This window comes from Crocuta crocuta, unplaced genomic scaffold, assembly GCF_008692635.1.
Source record: "Crocuta crocuta isolate KB4526 unplaced genomic scaffold, BGI_CrCroc_1.0 scaffold219, whole genome shotgun sequence".
Taxonomy (NCBI): domain Eukaryota; kingdom Metazoa; phylum Chordata; class Mammalia; order Carnivora; family Hyaenidae; genus Crocuta; species Crocuta crocuta.
Genome location: NW_027551572.1, coordinates 3,943,359 through 3,959,511, shown reverse-complemented (window position 1 = coordinate 3,959,511; position 16,153 = coordinate 3,943,359). Strand labels below are relative to the sequence as shown.

General features: G+C 39.2%; 2 protein-coding genes across 10 annotated transcripts in view; one reads left to right on the top strand and one right to left on the bottom strand.

The window, feature by feature from the left end:
- The window catches only part of PPIG (peptidylprolyl isomerase G), a 46,828-nt gene extending 41,457 nt beyond the window's left edge, over positions 1-5,371 (bottom strand). The window contains exons 1-4 of one of the 8 annotated variants that reach the window (XM_077751221.1): positions 5,230-5,371; positions 4,840-5,094; positions 3,738-3,797; positions 3,619-3,656 (exon numbers count right to left, since the gene is read on the bottom strand). The gene's annotated coding sequence lies outside the window, so the exon portion shown is untranslated. Of the gene's footprint in view, positions 1-3,618; positions 3,798-4,816; positions 5,095-5,229 lie in introns of all 8 variants that reach the window. The other 7 variants (XM_077751220.1, XM_077751227.1, XM_077751223.1 and 4 more) reach the window with 7 other exon arrangements.
- A 940-nt stretch (positions 5,372-6,311) lies between these two features.
- FASTKD1 (FAST kinase domains 1) overlaps positions 6,312-16,153 on the top strand; it is a 52,792-nt gene continuing 42,950 nt past the window's right edge. The window contains exon 1 of one of the 2 annotated variants that reach the window (XM_077751122.1): positions 6,312-6,354. The gene's annotated coding sequence lies outside the window, so the exon portion shown is untranslated. Of the gene's footprint in view, positions 6,355-14,541; positions 14,616-16,153 lie in introns of those variants that run through there. The other variant, XM_077751121.1, reaches the window with a different exon arrangement.

Genomic DNA, 16,153 nt, shown 5'->3' with positions numbered 1-16,153 from the left:
TGTAATTATGATTTCCTGGTATTACTCAATAATACCTAAAATCAAACATGAGACAAACATCTGATTCATTTTTCATTTTTTCAAGAAAATATAAGGGCAAAACAATGCTGAGAGATATCAAAAATACAATTCAGGGAAAAATCAAGTCTATGCAATTTTCAATACAATAATTTATGAATTTCCTAACAGTATATAATGAAGGCTTTCATTGCTTTGTTGAAATTTGTTTAACCTGAATGAGTTGCAGCTATTTCCATAAAATCCAGATATTAATTTTTCTTGAAAAACAAAAAATGTGTCCCATTCCCATACAGCAATCAACATGGTCTGCCTCCAACTACAGCCTACTAGCTGTTACCATTTATTATCTATTTCACCTCTTGAACTCACTTCACCTGCCTGATTCTTTCAGAAACCTCATCTACGTTTTTCATTATGACAGTACTTTTAAACAATAAAGTTAACAGGCTCACTGAAAAAAAATTAGAACATACAAAAAAAATGGATAAAATCCTGACATGTAGTAACTTTTAAAATGTTTATGTATATTATTTTTTCTAAACAGAGATTACAATATGCTGTTTTAAATGTTTGCCAACAATATCATAGTTTTGTATATCAATAACATATCATGTAAATATTTTAAGATATTAAATGCTAGGATGTGTAAACCTCTGAAACAAATACAGTTCAAAAAAATATGAGAGGTTAACAAATTCATTTGTAAAAGGTTAATCTTGCAGTTTCATACTTAAAACAATTTTGATATTCATCCCAACATAATATGAAGGATGGGGAAAGGGGCAGGACAAGGACATAAGCAACTAATCACTAAAATATATGGTAAAGGACACAGTATTTGCAATTAGGCAATAAACAGTGCAGTGACTATGACATTCAGAAAATTTTAAAGTTTCATACACTACAAGGGAGTCAGTAAAATACTGACTCTTCAAAAAGTAGACAGTAAATCTTTTTAAACTGTTAAGATTAATAGGTCTCTGCCCTTTCTGATTCCCTTGGCTAATTCCTCTGTGTCCTTACAAGATTCAAACAGCTGAGTACCCTCCCTCCCTAGGAACTTCACCTTGACTCTAAAGCTTAAATGATTCTCCTTTGTTGAATCTTACTCTCATTGTCATAAACTTGTCTGTAAAGTCCTCAAACTCAGAACCCTTGTACCTTCAACACATTGCACAGGGCCTGGCCCAGGACTACATCATCAAACAGAAAGAATACAAGTTAATCAAGGCATGAGCAAAACCAGGTTCTACTTCAAATTTGGTGCTTTCCCCCTATATGTACTGCTTCTCACACTGAATATGGCTAATATATATCTGTAGTCGGTAAATTCTCCCAGACCCTACCAATAACCATCCTTTGAGTCTATTCCAGACTGAAACAACTTTTTCCCTTAAAGTGCCTAACGGAGCTGCATTTTACTAACAAAATGATTCTTTTCTTTTTTAAAAAACACAATCCACTAAAAGAAGGAGCATCTTCAGTTCAGAACTAAGAAATAAAGATGAAAAGTTCAAATCTGCTTAAGTTTAATAAAACACGTAACAATTTTCACACAAGATTTCCACCTCTAAAACCATATTGCATTAAACTAATTAGAATCATAGCAGCTCTCGTAGATTACTTTCAAAAAAGGCAATCTAACATTCAGACTAGCCTCTTTACCCTACTCCTAAAGTAATTCAAAGATCAATGGAGAAATGAAAATAGATTTGTTTCAAAAACATTTTAATACATTTATGAGTACCATAATGCTAAGGAACCAAGTACAAACAAGTTATCATTCTGAAGCTTCAGGAAAGGCAACTATACTCTTCCAGAGTGCCCCCTTCCCTCCTTTAGTGTCTCTGACAGTCACAAATCACTGTGCTGGTAGAAACATGGTAACAGTACAAAGCCACTTCTGAAATTCTTTAGAAAACATAAAAGAAAAAAGCTGTATTGTTGCCAAGTTCAGTGTTAAGTGGGATATTACCTATTTTCCAAACATACAACCTGAGCATAAAAATATAGTACAGCTATGTCGGTACCAAACTAAAAAAGTATATACTACTGGGAAACCTCTGCTAATATTCTTAATTCTGTACCTGCAAATATTTAAGTTCTTACAATGATAAATGTATACCACTGCTTCCAGAGATATACCTACACCATATAAGAGCAACATGTTAGCCAATCTGGTAATTCCTATATAAATTACAGACCTGAGGTTTAAAGGAACCTTAATCTGGTCCAATCTGATTTTATAGATTTGACAGGATAACCAGAGAGCTGAAGTAACTGGCTCAAGGTCATGAGTTGAAAACAGCAAGAGTTCTCTAGAAAAGCACTTTACAGCTTCACTGTAGAAACTAGCTTATTCACAAATATTCCAGATAATGGCTTACTTTAGTTCTAACTTATGACCATAATGCAATGATATAATTACAAATAAACCTTAAGCTAAAGTTTATACACAATTAACAGTATCTTAATACATAAACAAGCTTCATTCATTTAAAAAAAATCAGTAACTTGAGGAATCATTCATGTTTTAAAAATAACCATTTTAATATTAAAAATCTGACGCCTATATTTATTTATAGGTACGATGTAGTTAAATTTCAAAAAGAGGTTGGTGATCATTTTAAGCCACCACTTAAAGTGCAAAAGATTTCCTGTTGGTACTGAAAGCACAAAAGTCCAAGTTATAGAAGTTTTCTCTGAGTACTTACAATACTGCCTGTAGTAAATTTCAAGCTGCAAGATTTGCCCCACAGAAACAAAAAAAGAGTTTTTTGATAGAGACAGTATATACATTAAACCAGGGCAAAACTATTGACACATAAATCTAAAAACTGAATCTTGGTGCTAATATTAAAGCCAAAAAAGTGCAATAACACAATATAGCAGATCTGCAACAAACTTTTCAAATTACTTGAATTATCTATAGATTCCTAATACATATGACAACTTAGACACCTTAATACCTTAGAACACTAAAACTAAGTAACACATTATAATTCTATTGAAATACCCTAATAGTAAAAAATATGAGAGGAAAACATCAACATCTATTTTTTTTTTAATGTTCTTTATTTATTTCTGAGAGAGAGACAGTGTGAGCAGGGGAGGGTCAGAGAGAGAGGGAGATACAGAATCTGAAACAGGCTCCAGGCTCTGAGGTAGCTGTCACACAGAGCCCGATGTGAGGTTTGAACCCACGAACCATGAGCAATTAATGACCTGAGCTGAAATCGGACGCTTAACCGACTGAGCCACCCACGTGCCCCTACATCTATTTCTTAAAAGAGCAACACTAGAAGAATTGCTGATGGTATTCTGATAACGACTAGAACTAGTTCACACTATTATGTGTTCACACTACCAATTTTCCTTTGCATGTAGAATGTATGTCGCCTGATAGAAAAATCTCATTTAAAATATGCAAAATACCCAAAGGACAAAAACCTTACTCAGAGGCCACTGATACTGCAAGACCACAATAACAAGTACCAAAAATGAAAGACCTTTAAAAATCACAATAAATGTAATGTATCATTCACAGAACCACTGAGTTCTTATTGAAAGCCAATTTTACACAGAATTTTAACAAACCTGATTTTTTATTTTTGAAGTCCACAGCTGATGAAAGCCTGAAATCAAAGTATTTTATAGATGAAGAAACTGAGGTTCAGATAGATGGTTGAGCCAGAAACAAATCCAAATTTTCTAACCTAGGAAGCTTGCATACTTGTACACTCCTGACAGCAGGTGAAGACAACCCTGACAACAGCCTGCAAAGACAAAAAAACCTTAAAAAGCAAACAGTTCAAACCCCCCCCCCCCACAAAAACAAAACAAACCCCACAGAATCCTCCTACAAGACCCATTAGGATTTCAGGGCACCTATAATCCTGAATAGAAAAGAAAACGTCTAACGATAGAAATAATTTATTATAGAAATAATCCTATCTAAAATGGTTAAAATAAAAAGGGGGGAAATACTAAAACGGTAACTTTTCAGGTACAAAAAAAAAGAGAGAGAAAAGCAGCCATTCTCTAGAGACCTGTGCTTTTTCTGGATTTTACAACACTATTTCAAAAACGTTCACACCCTCTCACCCATAATCTTTACGAACCCGCAAATTACTGGCCTTCCGCCCCCCCCCCATGGGACTACACACGGACACACGCACACATGCTTTCCGCTCCATCTGTTTTTAGCTACTAAAAGTTAACGGACCCCCGAACGTCCAAAACATTTGTTTCTTGGGCGTATTTGTCTTCTCTACTGCAAAAGCTTGGTTCTGAACAGAAAGTACTGGTATGGGAATAAATTAAATCAATGCACAAAATGGTGCTTTTATAACATTTCCAAAATGACGGGGAGTTCTCCATTCCCGCAGACCTCGACTTAGCTCCATAAGAGAGTAAAGATGAGCCAAATTCGCACACTTCCCCCAAGGCATATGGAGCTCTGAATCCATCGCCTTCCTCCTAAAGAGTAATTATTTTCTCCTAAAATGCCTGCGCTGCTCACAGCTCCTTGAAAACGTGGGCGAACTTTGAGACAGCCCTGGGATGAAAAGGGAAGAGCCTGGATTTCAGTTTTAGGAGAATGCTTAACTAAGAGGCCTGTATCACTTAACTATACACAACAGCCGCCGTCTGTAAGACGAAAAGGTCGGAGTGGAGGAAAGCCTGTTTTCAGTCTAATATTAACCCCTGTGATCCAGGTTCCTCGCCCCACGCTCTCCAACCCTAACCTGACAGGACTTCAGGTTACCCCTTCCCCACCAAACCGCCCACCTACCCCGCATTAGCGATCAGTCTTACGATTCTGAAGCATCAAAAATCACCCTCGCTCCTTGGAGTTCAGGCCGCCGTTGCTGCCGCCATATTACAGCTTGTGCGGCAAAATGCGTCAGGGAGGGAGGTGTGCGCCCAAGTGGAGAGGGCGGGGGCTGGCAGGGGGAGGGCCGTTTCCCAGGCCCGGGAAGCACGGCTGAAGGCCTTGTCCAGAGGCAACAGCTGCAGAGCCAGCGCCACGGTCCTTAGGGGACTAGTTCAGGAACCAAACAGCCCAGATACCTCGAGGGGAAGACAGTTGACTCAGCCGGGCCTAACGCGTCGGCTCCGCCCCTCTCCTCCGGCCCTTCCCGCTCTCGTACCCCGGGACTGCTGCAAAGGACGCCACCGAAACAATACGGGCCTCGCGCCACCTACCTGCTCCAGTAGTCTTCACTTCCCAGGTCCGGTCCTTTAAAAGCGCTTCAAATCTACCGCCGCCAGAAAAGGCGCTAAAGCCCACTAACCGCCTCCCTCCCCCACAATCCAGTCCTGGCGTGGAGGGAAAGCGTCGCGCCGGAAGAACGTCACCGGCTAGTGGACCGCATCTTTTGATGTTCTCTTTACTTGCGTCACCTAGTAGTGACGTCACCTAGTAGTTCTAGGCTGTTGATGCCTGTTAAATACCTAGTTCGTAGGTAGCTTAATCTTTGTCGTGTGAGTTGATTGGGAATGTTTGTAACCGTCAGATTGCCATGTCCTTCGTGAAATGAAATGCTTCATCTAGTAAACATTCATCTTCTGAAAGAGTATTGGGAAGGAAGCCCTACCTTCAAGGAAATTCCACTTCAGCTACCAGTTAATGCTATGGCACCAAGTTTTAAAAAACAGAAACGAAGAAAGGTCTAGTTGAGGAATAAATGAAATCACAGCTGGCATTGATACTCTTTCTTTTTTAAGTTCTCACAGCAACACCATGGTATAGGTTATTAATACTTGTTTTACAGATAAGGAAATCGAAGCTCAGGGAGGGTAAGTGCCTCTACCCTAAACACACTGTTTCTAAATACCAAAGCAAATCTTTAACTCCAAATCCAGGGCTTTTTTAGGAAAATAGGACGTATATTGCTTTTGAATTATTTTCAGAGGCAAGCTTCCCTAGATTAAGTTAAAAGTAAATGCTTCTAGTATTTAGGAGGACGGGCTGCTGGCGATCCCTGTGGAAACATGGGGTGAGTGAGTTTTATTTTTTATTTATTTTTAAATGTTTTATTTATTTCTAGGAGAGAGAGACAGCGTGAGCAGGGGAGGGTCAGAGAGAGAGGGAGTCACAGACTGAAACAGGCTCCAGGCTCTGAGCTGGCAGTCAGCACAGAGCCCCACGCGGGGCTCGAACCCACAAACCGCGAGATCATGACCTAAGCGAAAGTCGGACGTTTAACCGACTAAGCCACCCAGGCGCCCCTGGGTGAGTGAGTTTTAAAAGGAGCTAGCTAAGGGCGTCTGGGTGGCTCAGTTGGTTGAGCGACTGACTTCGGCTGAGGTCATGATCTCATATAGTTGGTAGGTTCCAGCCCCACTCCAGCTGTGCTGTGCTGACAGCTCAGAGCCTGGAGCCTGTTTCAGATTTTGTGTCTTTCTCTCTCTCTCTCTCTCTCCCTCCCTCCCTCCCTCCCCCACTCACATTCTCTCTTCTCTCTCTGTCCAAAATAAAAAACTTTCTTTAAAAATTACAAAAAATTTGGGTCACCTGGGTGGCTCAGTCGTTGAACGTCAGACTTCGGCTCAGGTCATGATCTCACGGTTCGTGGGGTCGTGCCCCGCGTCGGGCTCTGTGCTGACAGCTAGCTCAGAGCCTGGAGCCTGTTTCAGAGTCTGTGTCTCCCTCTCTCTCTGACCCTCCCCTGCTCCCTGCTCACGCTGTCTCTCTCTCTCTTTCTCTCTCTCAGAAATAAAAACATTAACAAAATTTTTAATTACAAAAAATAAAAGGAGCTAGCTAAAAGGACTTAGATTTTATATAGAAAGAATGGTTAAGTTACGATCATTTACATTTTTCACTAATTTAGGTTAGGTAAATTAATTATCAACTACAGTTGGGCATGTGGTACATTTAAGGGTCTTGACCAATTTTAATAGCTGTGAAACTGAGAGAACACTCTCCTTCTGCATCTCCCCTTGTTTTAAGGCATTACATTTATTGCAGGAGAGCTGCAGTTCACCAATTCAAATACTAATCTCATCCAGGAACATCCTAGCAGATATATCCATAAATAAATGTTTAATCTAGGTAGCCGTTGGCCCAATCAGGTTGACCCAAAATTAAGCATCCAAATGGGTATTGCACAATTTACTTATCTCTTCTACTTTAGATGGATATTTGTGTTTTGGGGTTTTATCTATTATGAATAAAGTTTCTATGAACATTCTTGTATCTAGTATATTGAGCACATATATTTCACATACATGTTGGAAATATACCCAGAAATGGAAGTGCTAGATCTTAGGGTATGGATAGGATACGTTTTGGTAGATACTGCTAAAGAGTTTTCTGAAGTGGTTGTACAATATTCTTTTATTTTTTAAAGATTGTATTTGTTTCTTTTTATTTTTTAATGTTAGTTTATTTTTGAGAGAGAGAGACAGAACATGAGCAGAGGAGGGGCAGAGAGAAAGAGAGAGAGACAGAATCTGAAGCAGGCTCTAGGTTCTGAGCTGTCAGCACAGAGCCAAACAAGGGGCTCAAACTCACAAACCGTGAGATCATGACCTGAGCCAAAGTTGAGCACTTGGCTGACTGAGCCACTCGGGCACCCCAATATTCATATTGTATATGCCTTTTAATTCCAGTATTGGTGAGCAGTCTCATTTGCAAATAAAAGAAAACCAGCTTCAGTTAGCATTAGGTAAAATTGGGAATGTATTGCTTCATGAAACAAAACTGTTGCAAGTGTGGTGGCTTTAAAATATGTCTATAATTTATCTAATGTGACTATCTTTTTAATAAGTAGTAAAAGGCAGAGTGACAGTGTGATTTTGGAGACTAGGTCATAAAAGGTATCGTGATTTCCTCCTGGCTGTATCTCTTGGATCACTCACTCAAGGGGAAATCAACTGCCATGTCATGAAGATGCTCAAGCAGACAATGGAGAGGCCCATGTGACAAGAAACTAGCTTCCTGGCGAAAGTCGGAGAGGAACTGAGGTCTCCTGACAGCAGCCATGTGAGTAAGCCCTATGGAAGCAATCCTCCAACCTCAGTCAAGATGTCAGATGGCTGTAGTCCTTGTTGATATCTGACTTAAATCATGTAAGAAACTGTGAGCCAGAATGACTCAACTAAGCTACTTCTGAATTTCTGGCCCACAGAAACTGTGGAATGATAAATGTTGTCACTAAATTTTGGGAGATTTATTGCAGCAGCAACGGGTAACTAACACAGAGAAGAAAGAATAGATGGAATATCATAGAACTTGTCTCCTGTCTAATTTGACTTATCTGTGTTTTGGCTTCATTTTCCAGCCTGAAGAAGTTACCTTACATCTTAATAATCTAAGTCCCTGCCAGCTTCAGTTATAAAATGTCAGAGAAGTCTTTGATTCACATTACATTGACAGACAGCAAAATTTGTGCTTGCAGTTACATAGTGAGGGGTGTGACACTGGGAAGTGTCTGATGTGCCTACATTTTTTTTTTTTTTTAGCTGTCCTCTTGCATCTATGTAAGGATAAGTGAATACTTCTAATCAGTGGAAAGTAAGTGAAAATTGTGCATATTACGTCTAGGCAAGATGTTTCCAAAAGTACTATATCTTCTCCATGTTCTTTCTTCCTATTTTCATCAGCTAGATCCAGAGAGTTTTAAGGCCCTGGGGGATTATAAAAGAAGCATAGTTCCCTGAATCTCTGAATAGAGAAAAATCCTCCACTGACTGGGGATATCCACATTGGAAGGTGATACAGTCAAGAAGTCAAATTTTGTCCCTTAATCCACTGACATTTGGCTTTATTTATCACAGCAGATAGCATTACCCATCTACTAGGCCATGGTCATGAATTATGAGATTTCACTTAGCCGATTTCATTTCAGTCTTTGTAGTGTGAGGAATGCAAAAGAAGGGAAGTTGGTGGGCTCGGCTACTACAATTAACTTACTATTATTTTATTTTTAATTTTTTAAAAGATTTTATTTTTAAACAATCTCTGTACCCAACGTGGGGCTCAAACTCACTACTGCAAGCTCAAGAGTCACATGCTCCACTGACTGAGCCAGCCAGGTGCTTCAACTTACATTTTTTTTACAATAATGAAAATTTTTGTTTCTATCCATAGAAAAATAACAAATTAATTGTTCTAATGTTCTTCTATATCACCAATAATATGTTAAAATTTTTAAAAACACATGCTTGTTGGGGTGCCTAGGTGCCTCAGTCAGTAAAACGTCTTACTCTTGGTTTTGGCTCAGGTCATGATCACATGGTTGGTGAGTTTGAGCCCTGCATCAGGCTCTCCGCTGACGTTGCGGAGCCTCCTTGGGATTGTCTCTCCCTGTCTCTGCCCCTCCCCTGCTCTCTCTCTCTTTTTCTCTCTCTAGATTAAAAAATGAATTTAAAAACTGGTTGTGAGCAATTTGATTATATTGTTTTAAAAAAGCATGCTTGTTGTCACATATATTTCACAGTAATAGAAGTTATTGTAAAATTGTGAACATTCTATAGAGGTTTAAAAAAAATTGCCCCTAATCCTTTCCAATTCCTTTTCCTTGAAGTTTCCAATAATTTTCTTTTCTATTCCTATACTAACATTAAGAACATCCTGTACTAACATTCCTGTACTAACATTTATCTCCTGGGGTACCTGGGTGGCTCAGTTGGTTAAACGTCTGACTTCAGGTCATGATCTTGCAGTTTTTGAGTTCAAGCCATGCGTTGGGCTCTGTGCTGATAGCTCGGAGCCTAGAGCCACCTTCTGGGTTTTTTTTGTTTTTTTTTTAATGTTTTTTTATTTATTTCTAGGAGAGAGAGAGAGAGACAGCATGAGCAGGGGAGGGTCAGAGAGAGAGTGAGTCACAGACTCTGAAACAGTAGAGCCACCTTCTGATTCTGTGTCTCCCTCTGTCACTGTCCCTCCACTGTTCACTCTATCTCTTTCTCAAAAATAAATAAACATTTACAATTTTTTTTTAAGAAAGAAGAACTTTCTCCTCCTTCTTCCAACAAAAATGAGATCCCAGGGACTCTTGGGTGGCTCAGTCACTTAAGCATCCAACTCTTGATTTTGGCTCAGGTCATGATCTCAGCGTGGTGAGAGCAAGCCTTGAATAGGACTCCATGCTTAGCATGAGGCCTGCTTAAGATTCTCTCTCTCAGGTGCCTGGGTGGTTCAGTCAGTTAAGTGTTCACCTTTGGCTCAGGTCATGATCTTGCAGTCTGTGAGTTCGAATCCCTTATCAGACTCTGTGCTGACAGCTCAAAGCCTGGAGCCTGCTTCGGATTCTGTGTCTGCCTCCCACTCTGCCCCTCTCCCACTCACATTCTGTCTCTCCCTCTCTCTCAAAAATAAGCATTAAAAAATTCAAGAACAAAAAAGGTTCACTCTCTCTCTCTGTCTGCCCTCTCCTGCTTGCATGTATGCATTCTCTCTCTCTCAAGAAAAAAAAAAAAGATCTCCTGACACATATGCTCTTAAATTGCTTTTGTTTGCATTAAAATACATCATGAACGTTTTTTCTGATATCTATGTAACCTTCCATAGAATAGATATACCATAATTTATCCAGCCATTCTTCTCTTGGACATTTCAGTTGTTGCAAGTTTGGGTTAAGACAAACAATATTGTAGTAAACATCCTTTTACATATACCCTTATATCCTTAAAATATTGATGCTTATAAAGCTGCAGGAAAGATGGCCAGAAGTGAGATGAATGCATCTCAGAATACATACTTTTCAATGGGGCGTATAGTACCAGATTAGTGTCCTGAAAGGTTGTAGCACTTTAAGGTTGCATGAAAATGGCTGCTTTCCCTCATGAAGGTTGTTTTCAATCTTTTTAGTTTTTCCAATTTAATGGGTCAAAAAATGGTATCATTTTATTTTGTAATTTCCTGACTGCCACTGAGGTTGCCCTCCCCCTTTTTAATTGAATAACTTTTTAAAAACTGTGGAGTGCCTGAGTGGCTCTGTCAGTTGGGCGGCGGACTTCAGCTCAGGTCTTGACCCCATAGTTCATGGGTTCAAGCCCTGCGTCAGGCTCTGTGCTGACAGCCAGCTCAGAGCCTGGAGCCTGTTTTGGATTCTGTATCTCCCTCTCTCTCTGACCCTCCCCTGCTCACGCTGTCTCTCTCAGAAATAAATAAAAACCTTAAAAAAAAAAAAAAAGAATTGCAGTAAACTAAGGGCTCCTGAATGGCTCAGTCGGAGAAGCATGTGATTCTTGATCTTGGAGTTGTGAGTTTGACCCCCTCATTGGGGGGTGTAGAGATTACTTAAAAAAAAAAAAAAAAAAACCTTAAAAAAAGTTTAAATTGTTGTAAAATACACATAACGAAATTTACAATCTTAAGTAATTTTAAGTGTATTGCTCAGTTGTGTTAAGCACATTCACATTGTGCAGCCAATCTTCAGAACTCCTTTTGTCTTGCAAAACTGTAGCCCTATAAAACTCTTCATTGCCCTTTCCCTCATCCCCTAGCAACCGCTGTTCTACTTATTGTTTCTATGAATTTGACTACTCTTCCTCATATAAATGGAATCATACAATATCTGTTCTTTTGTGTCTGGCTTATGTCATTTAACATAATGTCTTCAAGGTTCATCCATGTTGCAGCATATGTCAGAATTTCCTTTCTTTTTAAAACTGAATAAAATCCCATTGTATGTATATATGATATTTTCTTTATCTGTCGATGGACACTTGGGTTGCTTCCATATTTTGGCTATTATAAATAATGCTGCTGTGAACAGTGCTGTACAAATAACTGCTCAAGTCCTGCTTCAATTCTTTTGACTATATATCCAGAAGTAGAATTACTAGTTTACATGATAATTCTGTTTAGTTTTTTGAGGAACCACCATACTGTTTTCCACAGCAGCTGCACCATTTTACATTCTCACCAGTAACATGCAAGGCTCGCGGTGTCTCCACATCCTTGCCAACACTTGTTATTTTCTGATTTTTTGTTAACTATCCTAATGGGTGAGAAGTGGTCTCTCATTGTAGTTTGATTTGCATTTCCCTAGTGGTTAGTGATGTTGAACATTTTTTTTCATGTGCCTGTGACTATGGAGAAATGTCTACTCAAGTCTTTTGCCCATTGAAAAACCATTTTTGTCACTAATTTATAGAAGTGCTTCAAAAATTCTGGATATTAATCCCTTATCAGACATATCATTTACAAATATTTTCTCCCATTCTGAGTTGCCTTTTCACTCTGTTGATAGTGTTCTTTGATGCACCAAAGTCTTAAATTTTGATGAAGTTCATTTACTTAGTTTTTTTTTTTTTCTCTTCTTGCCTGTGCTTTTGGTGTTATAGTCAATAAACACTTTTTTTTTTTAACTGGCAAGATTATTCCAGGAGAAAAAGCATTCAAGTTAATTGGTGAGAAAAAAAAAACCCAAAATAAACAAAGAAGCAAAAGTCTCTGATGCTCTGATGTTGGAGAAACTGACCTAATGCTTGTTGTGAAGCCTCAGTGTTATTTTAAACTAATCTGACACAGCTCAAAGTATATGTTCTCCTGTTGGACATAAACAATCTCACAGAACATTGACAAGGTCACTGTGCCACAGAAAATCACAAAGATTTCTCTCCCATTAAATGAGTGAATGCTACTTCTTCACCAATTTTAACTTTATTTCCATTTTAGTCCGCCTTCTCTATAATTAAGATGTATTAGATGCCCAATCATAGACTTGCCCAGCTTCCTTATGGCACCCAAGACAGAGCAAACCTTTCCTTCCATAGACCCACCCCCAAATTACCCAACCACAGAATCCTATAATAGGTTCTTTCTAATACTCTTTTACTGAGCAACTAAATGATTCCCTGCTGTGTGCATTTTTGCTAGCCGCAACAAGTAATAAACCTCAACTACAGGCTTCTTGTGATTTTGGCTGAAGGGCATTGATGTTTGCTAGGAGGAAATTAAGAGCCCCTTTTGTTAACCACTTGTTAGCTCTTGTAAAAGATGCTTTTTCATGATTTAAGTCATTAGCTACAGTACAATTTTATGATGGTGGACTTAAATTATTACCTTAATTTTGTTCTCAGGTTTATATATTTATACATAAATATATATTTTATATAATGCCTTAGGCTGCAAGTAAAGAAAAAAGTTGCTAACAGTGACTAAACAAAAAGGTTTCCTTTCCTTACATAAACAAGATTCCAGAGAAAGGCAAGCTTCAAGTATTTGTTCCTTAGGCCAGTCTCCTTACAATTCCACAAGCATGAGAAGGAGACAAACAGCAGTGAACTAGCTGTCCTGACACTATCCTTTAGGCCTTACTGTTGCCAGGACCTGGTCTGGCTCTCATAGCTCAGCCTTGATATTCTGTTAAACAATTGCACAGAACACCAACACGAGACAAAGCCACTGTCTGGCTATGATGGATCAAGACAAAGACAAGACCATTACATAATCATATCAGAACTAAGACCAAACAAGAACATAGTCCAAATCACAAAAAATGACAAAACATCTACCTATCCTGGCTATTATGAGTGACTGCTCCCTCTATATCAAACACAGCTTTAACTTCATTCCTCCTATCCTGTGGATAAAGTTCATTAAGATACGCAATAATAGAATTATTCCTGCTTCCTCACATCATCCAGTCCAGAGAAAAGTTCCCTAAGCCTCGCCAAAATCACTTAACACAGGGCTGAATAATATAAGTTCTTTCTAACACCTTTTTAATTTGACACCCCTTGGAATATGCTCTTCATTGCAATTGGTCAGTAGTCCTAACTTTGTTTAACTATAGGTCTTTGGCTGAAGGGCATTGACACAGGTTATGCCCAGTTTCATCCCTATGCTTTTTCTGACATTTGTTCTGAAACTCTTTCTAGTCTGTGCATTAAGAGCAACCTCAATCTTCAAATCTGTTATCAGTTGATCTGGTTCCAAACAACCTAAATCAGTGCAGCTCAAAGTGTGCTCTGCCATTAGCAGTTGCTTAGGGTGTTGGGGGTGGGGGATGGGAAATGATTGCTATTGGTTACCTGGTTTCTTTTTGGACTTATGAAACTATCTTAAAATAAATTGTGGTGGTGCTCCACAACCCTAAATTAAGAAAAGTATTGAATTGTACACTGTAAATGGATAAATTGCATAGTGTGTAAATTATTTCTCAATAAAGTTGTTAAAAATAAGGTTGGTCCAAAGGCTGGCCTCACCATGACACAGGTGCAGAAACTGAGAGTAAGGGTTTATTTTGTAGCCATTTGACAGTTATTTCATATATGTTGAATATAGTAAGAAACAAAAATCCACCTGTGTTTTTTTCCATGTTTACCTTGTAAAATTTCATTTTATAAATATTACTTTTTTTATTATATATTATTAAAAACCTGTCTTCCGTAGACTGGGGAAAACCCTCAACTTGGATTGAGGAACACTGACCTAAGGGACCCATCGGTTGTCCCAATTTCTCAATGTGGAACTACAATGCCCAGAATTCCTCGTGAATGCGTAAGCGACGTCCATTCCCTAGGCCTCGCCGCTACGTCCTCTGGGGCATGTAGTATGTGCCTTCCGCTGAGCACGCTGCGCTCTCCCGGCATTTTTTCTTGGTTTGGGAACTGGCACCGTCAGAGGAGAGGTGATGTTTCTCGAGGAAAACTATGTGATATGGGATGACGGGGGCGGGGGTGGGGGCGGAATTACACAATCAAACCTATTGCGTTTTCTTGTTGGGGACCAGAAATAGCCTTGGCTTCTAAGCCATTGTAACCAGCTTTCCCCAGGATCCTCCAGAAAAGTTGTCGGTTAAGGGAAGAACTTAACCTGCAAATCAGGGCTGGGTAGCTGCGGCAGGTTTTCTTCCACCCAGCACGTATTCGGGCCCGAGATGCAGGCTTCGGCTGAGAACAGAGGCCTCCTTCCGGGTACTGGATTTTCCAGTGCTCGGAGGAGGTCATGGGTGAGCCCACTCCTAGGTGGGGATGCGGAAGATCACTTCATTCGTTCAGTGCTACCGTGAGCCCGGCTTGGAGGATGCTTGTCTTTTGCACGGGGTGTCACTGTTTACCCTACACTCATCGTCCTAAGGCCTCTCCTTTTGTTAAGTGACTTCCCAAGGTCATTTATCTGGGAGCAGAACTGGGGACGTGACACCTTGATATTCTAATCCTTGAGCTGCTTCCATTTTCAGTTGTGGGTAGGCGGGAGAATCTTGAAGATACCTTTGCTTTGTACAGATTTTTGTGTGTTTGTGTATGACCTAGGTTGACACGTCCAGGATGTTGTACTGATCGCCACAAAATACCAATACTATCTTGTTTTTGTTTTTCCGTATGAACAGACAACATAGCCGTAGACAAAACTCTGAGACAATCTTTAAGTATTGGTTTGTTGATGTAAGGAGGTGTTCCGAGTTGCCAAGTTGAAAGAACCGAAAAAACGGGGTGATTGTCTCAGCTTCACAAGTACTAGAGTAGATTTTTTTTTAAACCTTTTTGAAAATAGCTTTCCTTATCTGTAAAATGCAAGTGATAATATCTACCTGACAAGTTAATTGAGAAATTTTAATGGGATGATATATTTTAAAAGTCCTTTGGGAAATGTTGCAAAAATGTTAAGATTCTATGATTTTAATCCCAGCTTTTCTAAATGTTGTTTCTCAATTAGAAATATAAACATCTATAGTATATTTCTAAAACAAATTATCCTTTTCATAATTATCTTTGGTTCTTATATTGCTTCAACATTGTCTTGACACATTACTTGATTTCTTCTTATTTCCTGACTGGAGCTTTAATTCTCTTGCTTTTTGGTTCAAAGTGATCTAAGGTCAGTAGGGACGAAACCCTTTCAGTTCTTTTAGAGTTTCAGAGGAAAGGAGCCCTTATCCTGAAAGTAAATATATCAGAGACTATCCTTCAAAAAAAAATTTTTTTTTTATAGGTCTGGTGCGCCTGGGTGGCTCAGTTGGCTGAGCTGTGTACTTCAGCTCAGGTCATGATCTCATGGTTTGTGAGTACCAGCGCTGCATCAGGCTCTCTGCTGTCAGTGCAGAGTCCGCTTGGGATTCAGATCTTCTGTCCCTTCCTCTCTCTGTCCCTCCCCTGCTCACGCTGTCTTTCTCAAAGATGAATAAATATTTAAAATAAATAAATAAAATAAAATTTTATAGCTTTG